The sequence below is a fragment of the Lactuca saligna genome, chromosome 3, assembly GCF_052625555.1.
Source record: "Lactuca saligna cultivar CGN05327 chromosome 3, ASM5262555v1, whole genome shotgun sequence".
Taxonomy (NCBI): Eukaryota; Viridiplantae; Streptophyta; class Magnoliopsida; order Asterales; family Asteraceae; genus Lactuca; species Lactuca saligna.
Genome location: NC_136419.1, coordinates 53,011,900 through 53,030,643, shown reverse-complemented (window position 1 = coordinate 53,030,643; position 18,744 = coordinate 53,011,900). Strand labels below are relative to the sequence as shown.

The window sequence follows — 18,744 nt, the reverse complement described above, 5'->3', positions numbered from 1 at the left end:
CTCTAATTTCCTAAATTACAAACTATAGTGACCAAAACTGTAACTAATATATTTCCTTATGTAATTAAAAACTATAAGGGTCAATCATCTAATTGTTTAAGACTAATAGGTGTGGGTAACATATTATTACATGTTATCATACCCAAATTGTCCACCTCATCATCCTAGTCACAATTTGGTATTATAACACCAAGGGTGAAAATGGGCAACACCAAATAACATGGGATAACACATACTATTTCTATTTTTTTTTTGATGTTTTTAATTTCTATTATTCTAATTTGTTTTATTTTTTTATTCACTTCATATATTTCTAATTCGTTTTATTTTTTTAATATATATCATATATTTATAAAAAACATATAAATTAATAAAACATAATTTCATTAACTAGAAAATTAAAAATACCATACAAACTTAAAAAAAAACATTACATACCAAAAAAAAAAACATTGAAAAAAACACACGATAGTCATAATAATTAAAAAAAAAACCGACAAACTATTCTTCGCCCAAGTATTTTTTTCTCTATCTGTGCCTTCATACTCCATATCACTTCAGCTCGTCTTGGTGGTAAATTTTATTCATTTGTCATAAGAATTCTCAAATGCTTCGATATGCAATCTTCTTAGGCTTCTTGACGAAGGAAATCCAAATGCTCCCGTTGCAATTCGTATCTTTTATTTGTGATTTCCGTGTGGGCGTCGATTTTTTTTTTTTTTTTTCATTTCCTCGTGCTCTCGAAGCCGACTTTCATTCTTCTCCGCATGTCGTTGAGCGCATTTCGTTTTGTCACGCCCCATAGGTCGTCGTAGCGGAGAGATTTCCTCGATGTCGTCATACTCGTCCGGGATCTCATTGGTGTCCGCGTTGAGGTCGATGTTCGTGTGTCCGTCGGAAACGTCAACCGAACCCGAACCACAAGACCTTTTGGATTGTTGTTCCGATGATGGTGTTTTCATCCATTTTGGATCTTTCCTCACTAACTCCTATACTTTTTCATACTCAAATACGTGCCCCATCGCGGCTCTAAACACATTGAAATCATTGGCACCACTTTGACTTTGCGAAGAAAGTTTGTTATATATGGAATTGAATTTGGTGCACTTCCGGCTAATTTGAGTCCATTTGCCACTAAGCATATCATTATTGCGATACGTGTCATCCTTGTTCAAAATTGTGCGGAATTTGACGATAACGGCATCCCAAAAAGCAACTTTCTTCATATCGTTCCCCATAGTTGGTTGTTTTGAAGTACCGCACCAAGCCGTCGCCAACGCATGCTCTTCCTCCGGTGCCCACCATGTTGGAGGTGCTTCCGTGTCGTCCGTCCCGACAACGACCTCTTTCTCTTTCTGTTTTGGTCTTCCTTTTTTCCCGATGCTCTCAGACTACCACCAGCTTGCGTCTCGACAACGGGTTCTTGTGTGGGTGTGGGTTGTGTGACTGTTTGGCGCATAGGACTGAATGTGGTAAAAAGTTTTTGTTGAATGTTTGCACTTTGTTGCATAAATGGCGAGGTAGGAAATTGTATTGGGGGTGAGGTGGTATTGAAAAAATTGCCGGAATATGGAATTTGTGGTGAGTTTTGGGAGTTTAGAAGGTTGATGTATCCCTCGTATCCCGCAAAACCCAATGGAGTGGATGTGTTTGTCTTCCGAGGAGAGGTATTCGGGTTTTGATCCATAGAGGGTATTTTTTTTTTTGAATGAAATAGAGATGGATATAGATAAATAGAGATAGAGAGGTAAAATGATATATATATATATATATATATATATATATATATATATATATATATATATATATATATATATATATTTGTTGATATATATAAAGTAAATTGAAGAAGTAAATTTTTTTTTATTAATTATACCGTATGCAACGGTATTATTACCGTTTTTAACGGCTAAAAAATAAACGTTCGAATTATACACGTCATGGCTCGTTATCGTGGTAACATCTCATGGCTTAACGCGCCTTAACACGACCCTGGGCAGTGTTCCGTGCCATGGCGCCGTTAAGGGCGTATGCCACGTCAGATAACGCGGTAGCCGCGTTGCCCACACCCGAGCGTCTAAATTGAAAACTATAAGAACCAAAAATTTAAATTGCTAAATTAAAATCTACGTGGATCAAACCTCAAATTAAGCCAAAACAACAACAATTGTATATAATGTATAATAATATATAAATGTCGATTGAGACAAGTATAAGAACTGCCGGTTTTGTTTTTGGGATTATGTTTTGTGAAATTTGGTTGGGTATCCTTTGGTTTCGCCTTTCTTACTTCATTTTATTAAGTCTTTATAATTTATATGGTTGTCTTGTTAGTTGGTTTTTTATAGTATTTAATCTGTTAGGATCACTTAGATTAGGATCTAATTTCTTTGAACATATGTTTGTTTTTCTCACCTTTAGACTGTCTTCAACAATCAGCTTGGAAATTGAGATACCTGGATTTTGATTCATGCTTTTGAGCAATATGTTTGATGTTTCTATATTAATTTTGGTTGTATGATTCTTTAACTTGTAATTGCTTATTGATTATTGTCCAAACAATTACTTGATGAATAGATGATGATTTGAATTTCAATTTTCACATTGCTTTCAAGTTTCAACTTTCAGCTTCAAGTTTCATTGATTTCTCGTTTCATTAACTTGTTCAAACCAAAAAAATTTACTTAATTTTTTTTTTTTCCTTATCAACTCTGTTAATGGTTTATTGGTTGTGTTGTTACATTTTAGGATTTGATTTAGTTTCTACAACATCTATAAAGAGCAAGCCTGTGGAAAAGAACAATAATCATTACCTTATTGAACCAACTTTGAAACTGAAGAAACATATAATATCCATATGTAATTCAGTTCAAAATAAAGAGTGAAAGAAAAACACTATCGGAAGAAGCGATTGCAACATGTGAAAGTGAAACAAGAACAAGAGTTGGAAGAAGATGGAGAAACAAGTGAGAGAAGAGAACGACCAGGAAGAAATCAAAAAGTCAGACAAAATCAACTTGGTTAGCTTTACTGAAAATCAACTTGTTTTGCATGATTTAAACAACATTGAAAGTACACTATATCGATCAGGCCACAGATGTCAATTCAAAGCAGATCCTTCATTAATAGATTTGATACTTGACGCATCGTTGGCCTTTCATGTGGGTTGGAGCTCAAACATGCTCTTGAGAGACTCAAAACCAACTTAATTTGTTTCTCAACTTGTGAGGAGGGAGGAGGTATCCGACTATCTCCCACATTTGCTGGCACCAGATAATCAGCAGACAATATAGGTAAAGATGTTATCAGTTCTCCAGGATGCTTTCCAATGACCACTTCTAGTGCAACAACTCCAAAGCTATACACATCGCATTTCTCATTTCCCACCATCGTATAAGCAAGTTCTACATCCAAAGAAACATAATATAAAATAATAATAATAATAATAGTAAAATACCCTATATCAACCCCACAAGATTCCAACATCGACACACACACACAGACACACCCACCCCCCCCCCCCACACACACACACATATATATATATATATATATATATATATATATCATGAAACTTTAAGAATTATGTTACCTGGTGCGATATAGCCATAGGTGCCTGCAATTTCAGTCCAGTTAGATGAGTCAAGCTTTAAAAGCTTGGACGTGCCAAAATCAGAAATATGGGCCTCATAATCAGAATCAAGAAGGATGTTGGCTATGGATATGTCTCTATGAATTATAGGAGGTGAGCAGTCATGATGCATATAAGCCAACCCATTAGCAACAGCCTTCACAATACTAACTCTTTTCAACCAACTCAAATCTTTTGCTAAGTTATCAATTCTTAAGATTGATCCAAGGCTTCCCTTTTCAAGGTATTCATAAATCAAAAATGAGTGGCGGGCATGTGAGCAATATCCATAGAGTTTCACTATGTTTCGATGCCTTATGTTCGTTAATGCTCGTACCTCATTAAGAAATGCATTATGATCAACATTCCCATAAGATGAGTGAAGCTTCTTGACAGCTACCACATTGTTAGGTTGTAGCTCGGCTTTGTAAACAATACCATATCCTCCGGTCCCAATACAATATGCTTCATTGAAATCTCCTGTTTCCTTCAAGATTTCATCATACACTACTCTTCCATCAAAACTTGTAATGGAGAAATAAGCACCATTTTCTTCTTCCAGTGGTTTCTGTGGAGGTTTATTCTTTTGTTGTCGATAAGCAACGAGGCCATACATGAATAAACCAAGTAAAACTACTCCTATAAAGGGGAGTATAATTACAAGGATGAGCCTATGATGAAATGGTTGGTTTTTTTTTTCTTCAGAATTTGACTAGCACAAAGTTTCAGTCCCGTAACATTTCCACACAAACCTGGATTGCCTTGTATAGATGAATTCACAAAGTTGGAGCTTGGGGGAACTGGACCTTTGAGCTCATTGTAAGACAGGTTAATATCAATTCCGCGAGGCAAATTTGTAAAATCATTAGGAATAGAACCAGATAGCATATTGTGGGAAAGATCTAATTTCTGCAAATTTTGCAAAGTTTGAACTTCAGATGGTATCTCTTCTGTGAGCAAATTTTGAGATAAATCAAGTTCCGTAAGATGAACTAATTTACCAATCTCGAGTGGAATTTTTTCACTGAGCTTGTTATTACTAAGATTCAAGTAGTGGATGTGTGACCATTGACAAATACTTGTTGGAATCGACCCATTTAATCTATTTTTGGATAGATCGAGTACTTCAAGGAGTTCACAAAATCCAAGCTCTAGAGGTATTACTCCTGAAAGTTGGTTACCAGCCAATGAAAAATCCAACATGCTTCTCATTTTCCCAAACTCCTTTGGGATCTCACCAACCAAATGATTCGAAGACAGATCAAGTCTTCGTAGTTGAGTTGAATTTCCAAGATCCGGAGGAATGGAACCACTAATTTGATTGTTGTTCACCTTAAGTTCATTGAGAGACTTCAACTTCCCAAGCTCACTAGGAATGGGACCAGCAAGTTGATTGTAATGCATATAAAGGCCATTTAAAGATGTCAAATCGCCAAATGATGAAGGAATAGAACCACTAAGTTGATTGTTGCTCACCCCAAGATGAGTAAGAGACTTCAAATTCCCAAGTTCACTGGGAATGAGACCAGATAATTTATTATCTAGGAGAGTCAGCCACTGTATGTTGCTGAGGTTTCCTAGTGATGAAGGAATGGAACCGCTAAGTTGATTCTCACTCACAGCAAGATTTGTGAGAGAATTCAAATTCCCAAGTTCAATAGGAATGGGACCAGAGAGTTTATTGTAGTGCAAATAAAGGACTTTCAAAGATGTCAAATTACCCAATGACGAAGGAATGCAACTACTAAGTTGATTGTAGCTCACCTGAAAATCAATGAGAGACTTCAAATTCCCAAGTTCAATAGGAATGGGACCAGAGAGTTGATTGTGGTGCAAATAAAGGACATTCAAAGATGTCAAATCACCCATTGAAGAAGGAATAGAACCACTAAGTTGGTTCTCACTCAGACCAAGAGTACTGAGAGACTTCAAATTCCCAAGTTCGATAGGAATGAGACCAGAGAGTTGATTGTGGTGCAAATAAAGGACATTCAAAGATGTCAAATTACCCAATGATGAAGGAATAGAACCAATAAGTTGATTGTGGCTTACAGCAAGATCGGTGAGAGACTTCAAATTCCCAAGTTCAATAGGAATGGGACCAGAGAGTTGATTGTGGTACAAATAAAGGACATTCAAAGATGTCAAATCACCCAATGATGAAGGAATGGAACCATTAAATTGATTGTCGCTCACCTCAAGATCAGTGAGAGACTTCAAATTCCCAAGTTCTGTAGGAATGGGACCAGAAAAATTATTCACACCTAAGTATAGAAGCTGTAGGTTACTCAGGTTTGCTAGAGATAAAGGAATAGAACCACTAAGTTTATTGTAACTCATGGAAAGTTCACTGAGAGACTTCACATTACCCAACGATGAAGGAATCGAGCCAGATATATTGTTTGAGTATAGGTACAAAATGGTTAGTTGGTGCAGGTTTCCTATTTCATGTGGGATTACTCCAGAAAATTTGTTCTCTGAAAAATCAAGATGGACAAGTTTGGACAGGAGTCCGATTTCTGGTGGGATGGGGCCAAAGAAGTTGTTCGAACCGAGATCAAAATGCGTAAGATCGTGTAGCAAAGAGAATGAAAATTGATGGAGTGTACCTTTTATGCCAGATGAACTAAGGTTCAGCCTGCGAATCCTCCAATCAGCATTGCAAACTACTCCAAACCAAGAATTGCATGGAAGAGATGCACTGGAATTCATAGGGAGGGGAAGCCATGAAAAGAGCAAGGAGTTGTTTGGGATTTCAAGGCTTGCTTTCCATTTGAGAAGAGCATTGGCTTCCTCCAAAGAACCATAAGTAATATTTGGTTTGAGGAAGAGAGTAGTGATTAGTAGTGCAAGAGAGAAGAGTGACAAGTTTGAAGACATTATTTAATTACTTTTCTGTGTTGTGTTTTGAAAAATGATGGTTTGTGTGTCATGATTTATACTTGAGCTACCATTTCTTTTATTTTTCATTTTTCGTTATTCAAAAAGGAAAATTTGGGAGTGATTGTCATATTTTCCACAAGGAGTGTATTTTACTTCGAATGGTATTTCTCATAGAAATTTTGGAAAAAAAACACTGAAGGTTAATAGAGAAATTAAAAATTGGTAGTTAGCAAAAAAGCAATGGTATCATATGTTAATCATGTAGTTAGAATCGAATATAATTTCAATCCATTTATTACATTAATTTTTTGTTTTTCAGATAGTTCTAATAAACATTTTATTAATTTGTAAAGAAAATATACCTATGAAATTAATTATATGTTAAATTGTGAATAGTTGGTTCCAAAATCAAAATGGTGTCAATTATACTATTGTTTCAAACTACATACAAAGATTAGTTTAAATTAAGAAAAAAAAATAGAATTTAACTTCATCAATCGAAAACTTCAGACCGGAAAAAACTTTCAATCATTTAATAGCCGATGTTGGTATGCGAAGAAAAGATTGAACATGGACAAAAGGACGTAGAGTGTGTTTTATTTCGCAGTCAATAATTTTTAGTGGATGACTATGTTAATGGGTCAATGGTAATTGCTCCTCTATAAAAATCTAAAAATGAGTGCATTCCTTGAACCTATGAGAGAAAAAAGACGACTTTGAATAATAATGTCATTTTGTATTATCTTTGATTTTTAGTGGATGACTATGTTAATGGGTCAATGGTAATGGCTCCTCTATAAAAATCTAAAAATGAGTGCATTCCTTGAACCTATGAGAGAAAAAAGACGACTTTGAATAATAATGTCATTTTGTATTATCTTTGAACGTGTGAGGGAAAAAAAAAAGACTTAGAATAATAATGTCATTTTGTATTATGAATATCTAAACGATGTCTCTTACTAACATTGACTAAAAAATGTAGGTTATTAAATAAAAAGTGAAAAACAACCACTACAAGGAAAAAAGCCATTACCGGCGATAAAAGTCGCCGGTAAAAGTCCCAAAAGTCGCCGGTAATACTAATAGCGGTAATGAATCGCCGGTACTGAATCGCCGGTACTGCCTCGTCGCTATTGATCAGTTTGTCGCCGCTAATGATAATAGTCGCCGCTATTAGTATGTCGCCGCTAATAATGTTGTCGCCGGTAAAAGCGTCGCCGACAAAAGTGTCGCCGGTAATGAGTTCTGTCGCTGGTAAAAGCGTCGCCGGTAATTTTTTTTCAATTTTTTTTAAATAATGATTTTCGTTGCCGGTGATAATATCGCAGGTAAAAGTGTCGTCGGTAATAACAATATTCGATTAAATATCAAAACCAATAGTATCGACGCTAATTACAAAACAAACATCCTATTAAATATCAAACATAATAGTGTCAATGCAAATTACAAACAAACATTCAAAATACAATTAAATATCAAAAGTCATAATATCCGAATAAAAAAACAACAAAAAATTTACAATCTACCAAGTAGCAAAACGAGACAACATATGCAAATAAAACTCATTCTTACATACCCTCATCGTCGTTCCCATCGTTTCCTTGATTATTTTGGGATTGAAAAAACAAATAAAGCTCATCCCTACATGCCGGGTCGGCGAGCATTGCACGAAGATTTCCCAACTACATAATTAATAACAATATATATAAACTTATAAGTTAGATCGTCAAACATAAACAAAAACTATTAAAATACATTGTTATTTTTAAAGTAAGATAGAAAACCAAAGTATATTGCTATATTTTGCACTTGGGACAAAAACCAAATTACCAAACTTTTTAGCAAATAACCACCACAAAACCAAAACTACCAAATCAACATGCATTTTACGATGCTAAAGTAGATTACTATTTTACCTGTGATGGTTGTGATGGTTGCGAAGGCTGTGGAATCGTCGGGAGACCAGAAGGTTTGCGGCCAATGCCTCTAATGTAGCCATGTCGCTCTCCTAATACTTTCTCGAACGTAGCTCTTTCTTGAGTTGGCATTAACTCACTTTCACCTTGAGTTTGTTCTAGCAGCTCTTCAACTAACCGATTCTGTAACTCCCAAAAGTGAGTAACAATTAAGTATAAATAAACATTTAAATATATGATAAAATTATAATTAAATACTTACATATTGTTGTTCCGATTCAACAGTAACAAATACACCATTCTTATCGGTATGAGCTTTGCGAAATGTTTCCACTCTCTTAAGGTTCTGTTTAAGTTTAAAAATTAGATTATATTTTAAATAAATAATTACATGTATCGTACGGTACCTTCTTATAGCAAGTACTGCTATACGAGCTCGAACCCCCATGATTCACAGTTGTTCGCTTTTCACGGATTTTTTGTTCCTTTCTGAAGCAATTTTGTGTTCGTCAATTTGAAAATACTCAACTGTCTTCTCCCAGTTATCAACAAGCATACCATCTGGAGGATTTGCCAATGCTCTCGAGATATCTTCATACCCTCCGACCATCTTGAAATATTCTTTTGTGTAGGCTTTACGCTCTCGAAAACCTTTTAACAAGGCTGCTTGAAAACTCTCTGTCAATAGAGTAGCTTGTGCATCCTGGTACATTTGATTGAGATCAAAGTTTGTCTACAATAAAAAAAATTAACCAAGTAAAAAACAATTATAGTTAAACCTATAAAATATATTTAAATAAATAATTACCGCTAAATGTTGTAATACAGTGTCCTTTATATCAGGGGAAACTCTTTTCCAACTCCATTTGTCGAAAGGGACCATCTGCCACATTGTTTTCCCAACTTCTCGGGAAAACATGTCTCCCGCCTCTCCTACGGGATTAAATGTGATATCCCTATCATATTGCATGCCTATTGGTTTCCCCTAGTTACGCAAGATTGCTTTTTCAAGCTTTATATTTTTTGCTTTTACTCAAACTTTCCTTCGGGCACGTTCCTCAACTACAAATGTAATTAAAAATTATTAGAAACGTCTGAGAAGCCAAATAGTAAATAAAAATTCATGATAAGACTTACCGTCCTACTCGTGCTGGCCAGGACCTCTACCACCTGGGAAAGGTGGGTCCTCAGCTCTTGTCGCCGGTAATAGTGTCGCCGCTAAAGAGTATATTTCTTGTAGTGAACTACTTCATTATACATATAAAAAGAAAGTTTTTTCTTTTTAAACTGAAAAGGAAATCCACATTCAGGTATAGATAGTAATGCATCTGTTATTTTTGGTACTTCAAATTCACATCCGGTTGTGATTCTAGCTAGGTCTATATTATTTGGATTAGTAAGACCTACACATCAACAATGTCAACATTTTGGTTAGATCTTCTGTAACCACATGACCAAAAAATATCATAGATGAATGCCCGGTTGAAGATATAGTGACTATGCTAAGAATTTTGTTTGGCTAGTGCATCAAATTTTGCAATAGAAACACTAGATCTGATGAATCACAGGTGAAATTATATTATACGATAGATCCTCTTGGATTTTTTGTGTGGTCATTAAGAATAATCTATGAGTGTCAAAAGGATGATGCCTACAAAAATCGGGATTTGGAACTCAATTCTGGGTAGGGATGTCAACGGGACCAAACTGGAATGGAAATAGTTGCCTGCGCCCCGCCGTCGAAAGCAGTTGTTGCCCCCGCCCCCGGATCCCCCGTTTACATAGCCCCCGGTTACCTCCATTGCCCCCGGTTCCACCCCCGTTCCCCCAGTTCCCCCGATTTATAAGCTTAAAATTCGATTTTTTTTGCTAAAAAACTACTTTGTTTTAGATTAAAAAGACTATTTTTAATAACTTTAAAAGCTTAAAACCCAATGTTTTAGAAACTAAAAAATTAAAAATCCAATATTACAAATCAACAATTCCAACTATCTTACAAATATAAAATACCATAAATCCTGTTGGATTAATGTCTAAGTCGATAACTATTTTGGTATGTACTTGACCCGATGGTGCATGGTCCTTTTGGGTTGCATTCATCAAAGCAACTTGTAAGATGAATTCAGGAGAGAAAGGTTTAATTATGATTTAATAATATATTAAAGGAGAAATCATACTGTTTAATTAATATTACTTAAGAACTAATTAAGAATTAATTGTGTGGCTAAAAGAGATTAATTAAACTTAGGGGACTGGAATTGTAATTATAAGATAATTGCAATTGGGCTATGGATCACCTTGGAATATAGGTTGGATGAAATCTATGGGAAGCCCATATGATTTTCATCCACGGCATGTTCCAGAAGGGGTCCATGGGCTGCTTAGGGCTTAAGCAGTCAAAATAGGGTTTCCTTGTTAGATAACCCTAATTGCCTACCTATTTAAAGAACCCTTGAGACCCAAAAACGTGGCTAATCTTTTGAAGAGGGTTTCTAGACGTTTTTGGAGTTCTCATTCTCTTTCTTCATCATCCTTATTACTTATGGTGTTTGTGACTGCATTAGAGTTGCAACACTTGAGGCACTAAGCTTTCTGAAGCCAAGGAACAGATTGTTATTGCTACATAACAATCAAAGGTAATTTCTAAACCCTTAATTCAGTTCATATTATGATAGATCTAGGGTTATGGCTTTGGATGATTCAATTGCATGTTCATTAGACAAACTAGATCCAAAGCTATTAGAGTTTGCATGTACACCATAGGCATGATGTATTGCTCAAATCCCATCAGTTGTATCAGAGCCTAGGGTTGTTTGTTGATGAATTGATGCTTATTTGATAGTTTATTGGCTGAAAAATCGATTTTTGCACCTTCTGTTTCACTGACTCGGCGAGTCAGGCTGACTCGACGAGTCCCAGATTTGACTTCCAATGAGTTTATCATCCTCTTTACTTGCAAATAAGTGTACCTTTTCGCAAGAAATTCATGATTTTCTAGAAATTTTTCCACATTAACATACTTCTTTGTCTTTATTCGCCATCTGAGTTTCCATATGAAACTTAAGATTATCACAACCAACATTGTCCAAAATTCTATACAAACTCCTGCATCAAACAATGAACAAGAATGCTTGAGATATTGGTTATTATGAAAACGTAAATTGAGTAAACAAGAAGTTGTGTATGATAAATGAATCTAAGACTTGTAAATCTCCTGTGAATATATGAAAATAACCAAAAAAAATAACAAAATTAATTCATGCGGCATAAATTAGATAAGTGGGTGATATGTGTATCAATGTTATTGGTGTAATAACCAATTTGACTTTAGTTGACTTTTATTACCCTTAGATATGTAACTATAGATATGGGAAGTTTATGTCTTATGATGTTATGCATTTGTTAAGTGATTTTTTTTAATATATGAATGAGTCAAGCTATCACTCAATTTGAACATGAAGTAAATGAAAGAAAGACAAACCATTGTAAGGGCATCATACCATCTGGATTAAATTGTTTTGATTTTTTTTATAAAAACATATGATGTTCAATATCATTAATTAAGGGTATGTTTGGTTTATCTTTTTTATGTCAAAAGTGATTTTTAAGAAAAAAGTGCTTATTAGCTTATGGCTTTTAGAAAAAGCTGGTTTTAAAAAGTGTTGGGATGCGAAAAACTGCTTTTTCAGGAGTAAAATGGTTAAAAAGCTAAAAAGCTAGGATTTTCTAGCTTTTTGAAAGCTTTACTTTTCCTATCCAAAAAGCTGTTTTAAAATGCGTTTTTTAAATAAACAAACATTTTTTTAGCTAATAGCTATCCCAAACACCCACTAAGCAGAAATCTCCTAAAATTCGAAGAATTGGGAAGCTATTGTCATTGAAATGGAGCTCTAAAGTCAAAACCATGGTACCCTTAATATGATTCTAGTATATGGAAACCTTATGTTGATATTATCACCACGACATTACATAATGGATTAAACAAAAGAAAAAGTCCTTTGAAAAACACAAGAAAATCAATATTACTATGCGTTTCCTTTTGAAAGCATTGAAGATGATGACAGATCATATACGAGTCTAGGAAAAGAGAATGTGATTGTCTATGATTAAATGCATCGTACATAAGGAAAATATGAGTTTTGACCTCATTTTTAGAGACGTACAGTAAGATCATTTTAGTTCCCAGCTCTGTTTTTTCCTCTATTGCCATAGTCATATTACACATCATGAAATAAGAAATTTGATTTTTATACATTTTCCTTTTCTTCTTAACAATTTCTTCATATCTACTGGTTTAAGCTCCCACATTGACTAAACAAATTCTTACCAGAGATGGAGAAATGATTTTATGTTAAAAACAGGGTTGTTTTGGGAGTTCTTAGGTGGGATTTTTTTCAAGATTTGATTAGAGGGGAGAAAGCAAGTGGTCGGTGACCGATCCAGAGTTTGTTAGTATTCTCAATCAAGATCAAGGCAGAAATGTTTTTTAGAATTACGATTTGTTTTTTGACATATTTTTGGTAAGTTTTCAATTCCCAATCAAGTAACAAAGAAGTTTCAGTTCTTTTTCATTTTTATGCATGCAATTAAAATCCTCAATGAGTTTTAGGTCAAGAAAGCGGTGTTTGATTTGGTCTTGGGCAATTATATTCTCTAACTAATGAAACACGTGAATCGGTCAAGAGATTGGGTGTTGGATTAAATCAAGGTTTGATGAAAGATGTACATGTATTACCTAGGATCTGTTTCAGTTCGCTGACTGGTGTTCCTGCAGCAACCAAACTACAATAGATAAGTTACGTATATGTTAGTTAGACATATCAATTATATTTGGTGAACCCAGACTAAGGAGAAAACAAAAAGGGAAAAAGAAAGCGTAATTAATACCATTTTTGGCGTATAAATAAAACAATTGAACTGTCCATTGAGAGTGTCACATCGGCCCTCTTCCTTGTGACACTTATCGCAGGAATAGTTATAGTAGAAATCTTGATCTTTGCATTTGTTATAGCTATTGTAATTAGATTGGTCAAAATATGCTTCCATTTCTGCAACATAATTTGGATGGTTTGTGCATTTGTGCAGAGTGATGAAGGGTACAATTGAAATGGAATACAAAAGAGGAGTTGGAGAAGTGAAATCATCCATAAGTGCCTTACAGCTTTTCTCATTTAGAAGTCTTTCAAATGTTGCATTACGGATAATGACCATCTGTTGATCAGACACAGACTTGCCATCAATATGATATGAGTCTCTTCCAAGTTGAATTCTCCCACCATTCAAAGTACAGTTCACCTGGATCAACCCACATTGCTTTTCATAAGTGGCATTATTATAAAACGGGTACTTGAATTGTGCTAAATTTGGACAGCTGAAATTTTCTAGGCAGATAGACATAGAAGTGTTGTGGTCTGTAGTAGAGTAAATGAAAGGTAGAGAATAGAGAACAATGGAGGCTAAAAAGAAGACGTGAATCATTTCAAATGTCCGACAGAAATGGTTAGACACTTTTTATTAATGTTCTTGAGACTCCAATCCATACATGAGTGTAAGTGTGTGTATTTACTTATATATCTTTTAGGTCTATTTTTTCTCAAGAAAAGTCTTTGGTACAGTTGGGCTAAAAGAGGTTAAATGAGGTCGATGTGACTACCAGTTAAGAAGCTTTCAGCCCTTCACACTCACAAACTCAACTTGCCTAAACGTGTATGCCGAAAACATAGAAATTCTGTCACTTTTATAAAATTCTCTTTATTGAGCAATACTCTCAAGACTTTTCGATGTTGTATAATTACGGGACCACCTCATAACTATGTACGATATATCATTAAATCCAATTATTATGGTAAGAAAATAAATTATTGATGGACCGATTTATACAATATTTACTTACCATATGGGTTGAGTTCCCATTTGACTCAAGCTCCTCAAAATCCCTTTCATCTCTCACATTAGGGTTTATATCCATATATAAATACATGTGATGATGAGCAAAATCAAGATACACGAAAATACACTAAGAAATTTGTATGGTTCATTGCTGGGGGGTTTTAGAGAGAGTTTTTGAGATCAACTGGAAAGTTCTCCCTAGTTCTTCAGATCAGAAGATCATAATGAAATCAGCTATATGTTTAAGTTTTTTTTAATCAGATTCGAGATTAAAGATCCAAAGTTTATGTTTCCGCATTTTATGTATTGGTTATCAAAATTACCAACAATTGGTATCAGAGACAACTCGAATCTATTATCAGAAACTTTGATTGGTTTTAGTTCTTCTGATCTTCAATCTAAAACATGCATGTATAAAATATTTTTGTTTACTCTTCTTGATCTTGCCGGCGTTTTCTTTCTTAACCCAGCGGCATGATATTATCACTTTTTGTATTTATAATGTGTATATATGGTGATTATCAACTTTTGCTTGTAGTATTATTTTTTGGGTCTTGTCCGACATTTAATTAGATTGGTTAATGGACTTTTGTTTATTTCTAAGGCCTCATTGTTTTAATTAATTAATGTGTAATTGTTTTAAATAATGAAAGTTTTTTTTTGGAAACGGCTAACGATTTTATAAAAGGGTCACACCTAGCAAGAAACTAGATGAGCCCAGCAAGAAAAAGTACAACATAAAGATTACATGAGAGCAAAAAAAAAAAGGAACAAGAAACTTAGAAATACACCGCATTATAAATGATCAAATGGAGACACGATCTAATCACACCACCAAATATTCCTCATTGATCCCCTATATTTTAACCAATAGAGAACCAATGCTTGTATGTCATCCATAACCTGAGTCGGACTCCTTTTCACCTGATTGAAGATCCTCTCATTCCGGGCTTTCCATATACTCCAGATCATGCCATAACATATCATCGTAAGTATTCTCTGCTTCTTCGTGCACTGGCTCCAGTTGGCTACAAAGTGTAAGAGTGTGTCTAAGTTATCGATACCTCCCGGATTGATACCATACCAATTCATTATCCAATTGTGCACAATAACTGCAAACTCACACTGAATGAAAATATGGTTTGCAGATTCAACACCATTTAGACAATACCCACAAATTATTGAGGGTATTTGAACACCTCTAACTTCCAATGCCTGTGCTGATGGGATTCTACCCCATTTGGCCCGCCAAAGGAAACACAACACTTTGAGTGGGACTTCTTTCAACCATTCAACTCTAGGTCCTGGTAAGGTGGGGGTAAATTCCTCCAATTTTTTCCGGAGATCCTCCACCGTATACAGCCCATTTGTACCAATTTTGCAACTCCAAGTATCCGATCCGTTTGATATACGAAACTGCCCCAACGATCCTTCAAGATGTATTAGGTTTCGATTCAGATGTGGTGCCATGGGATCCGAGTTCCAATTCCATGTGAATCCATCACCTGATATGCGTTCATTGACTAGACATCTTTTCCTGCATTCAATATTGAACAACTCCAGAAACCTTGATTTTAAGGTCTCGTTTCCCCACCAGATATCTAGCCAAAATAACATATGTTGTCCATTCCCAACCTCCTTTTTGAAAATATCGTTAAGCTCCAGTCCTACTTTGTGAATCTCAGTCGAGACCCCAACTATGTTGTTCCACACTCCGCTAATGGTCTTTCTTGAAAGTTGGTCCGCTGCCCTTTTCTTAAGATTGTGTACCCCCCTGATGACTTGACACCATAGAGCAGTCTTGTCCCTCCTTAGTCTCCACCACCACTTGACCAAAAGTGCAACATTTAGACTGTGAAGCAACCCCACCCCAAGACCACTTTTTTCAATAGGATTGGTGACTCTATCCCATGATACCCAGTGAATTTTAGATCTGGTCTCACACCCACCCCACAGAAAGTGTCTTCTAGTTTTTTCTAACAATTCTATCACCCCCACTGGGGCCTTAAAAAGATATAGGTAATATGTTGGAAGATTACCTAATACCACTTTGACTAGAGTCAACCTACCCCCAAAAGATAAAGTTTTCTCCTTCCATATTGAGAGTTTTGAGTTGAATCGATCGATGATAGGTTTCCAGTTTTTAATCAGATTCATATTAGCGCCTACTGGAACTCCTAAGTATTGGAAAGGAAGTTGCCCTACTTCACAACCAAGTATGCTTGCCCACCTGTTTGTTTCTCCTGATGTTGTGCCAACACCAAACATTTTTGATTTAGTGAAATTTACCTTGAGCCCGGAGGATGCGTGAAAACACTTGAGTATTCTGGCAAGGTTGGTGATGTTTGTTCTAGACCATTCTGCAATGAATAGAGCATCATCGGCGTAGAATATATGAGAAATCTTAGGGCCACCATTGGGAATTTGTATTCCAGAGAAGAGGCCTTGCATACATGCTGATTTAATTGCCACATTTAATCCTTCCATGGCTGTTATGAAGAGAAAATGGAAGAGTGGATCTCCTTGACGAACACCTTTAGTAAAACTGAACTCTTTTGTGGGGGATCCATTAACAAGGACAGAAGCACGAGAAGATGCAAGGCAGCCTTGGATCCATATCCTCCATTTGGTCCCAAACCCCATCTGGGCAAGCACATTGTCCAGGTACTCCCAATTGACCGAATCAAACACCTTGTCAAAGTCTACTTTGAATAGGAGAACCTTTTTCTTGACTTTTTTAGACCATGAAAGAATTTCATTTATTATCAATGGTCCATCAAGGATGTTACGGCCCTCAATATATGCAAATTGAACATCTCCGACGACGTCACCAATAACTGATTTAAGCCTTTGTGCTAGAAGTTTAGCAACTATCTTATACATACATCCTATCAAATTGATAGAATAATAGTCACTGAGTGAAGTAGGGTCTTTGGACTTAGGGATCAAGGTGATATGGGAAGAAGTACAATCATTCGCAAATTTCCCGTATCTCTCGAAATGCTTGACGAAATCCAAGATATCAGGTTCCATGATGTCCCAGTATGTCTTAATAAATTTGAAGGTGAATCCATCTGGCCCCGAGGCACGATCCCCGCCACACGCCCGAACAGCCTCCTTAACTTCATCACGTGTGATAGGAGCCTCGATGTTGTTCGCCTTCTCAATTGAGAGAGAATTGAACAGGGGATTCATAAGTTTTGGTCTCGACATCCGGTGCTCATGGAATTTATTCCTGTAGAACTTGAATACCTCATGTTTGATTTTCCCAGCCTCTATGTACCATTGTCCATTAACTGTTAGACCATTTAGCCTCGTGCGCCTATTCTTATTGTTAATGCATCCATGAAAGAACTTAGTGTTCTCATCCCCATCTATCATCCATTTTATCCGACTTTTCTGTTTCAAGTCAATGGCTTTCAACCGCTCAGCTTCAACGATTTTTTGAAAGCTTGTGTTCCTTTTTATACGTTCCTCCTCCAAGAGAGGCCTCACTTCAGCTAATTTGTCAAGTTCCTCCACAGTCTTTTTCAGAATATTAAGAGATTATTGTTCATTGAGGTAGACTGAGTTCCGCCATTTCCGGATAGCATTTTTAAGATATTTAAGTTTTGCAGCCAGGTATGCATCTGGAGGTCCATAGCCACGAAATTCATTCCAAGCAGTGTGGACAACGTTATCAATACCTTCAATCATAAGCCATGAGTTGAAGAATTTAAACGACATCGATTCGGAAAGTTGCAATGTATCTAGTCATTCCCAGGAGCTTGAAGCCACGACGGAAGTGGATGCAACGTTATCAATACCTTCAATCATAAGCCAGTACTTGAATCCATCCAATTTTAAATCATGTCCCCCCCCTCTTGAATAAAATTATTAAAGTCTCGGGCAGAGGTTATACAGAAACTAGAATTTGTTCTTGTTGGGTTATGAGCATTCTAACACTCGTAAGTGTACATGCAACCCTAAATACCTTGGATCTATGTTTTCTCTATTATACATGCAAATATGAACATCCAAGGTATTATCCTAATCTAGCATACAAAATATCAATATAACAAGATAGAATACATACCTCTTTAATTGTGCTTGTCTTCATGAAGCTTGAGTGCCTAGTGCCCCAAGTGTGACACCTCAAATGGTTCACAATCATCAAAACACTTAGAATAACTTAGAGAGAATTCTACACTTCATGAAATCGGCTAGCCCTCTCTTATTCTCACTAGTGGCCGATTTTTCCTCAAGAATAAGATGCTTATATAGTTATACAATTAGGGTAAACTCTAATTGTCATGACTTTCCATTTCCTTGGATCCATGGGTTCAAATATACCATGGAGCATCATATGGGTTTTGGCCCAACTAGATAATCCATGGAGCATTAGCCCACTATACAAGTATGGATGATTTACACAATCAACCCATA

At 35.8% G+C, this 18,744-nt stretch overlaps 1 pseudogene across 1 annotated transcript; it reads right to left on the bottom strand.

Annotated features, from left to right (window-relative positions):
- Window positions 1–1,971: 1,971 nt before the first annotated feature.
- On the bottom strand, window positions 1,972–6,522 carry LOC145035534 (uncharacterized; annotated as a pseudogene). Its single transcript, XR_013678347.1, has 3 exons — window positions 3,593–6,522; window positions 3,077–3,404; window positions 1,972–2,089 (listed from the first exon to the last, which is right to left on the bottom strand). The product of XR_013678347.1 is annotated as an uncharacterized LOC145035534 (transcript).
- Between the last annotated feature and the right edge of the window lie 12,222 nt (window positions 6,523–18,744).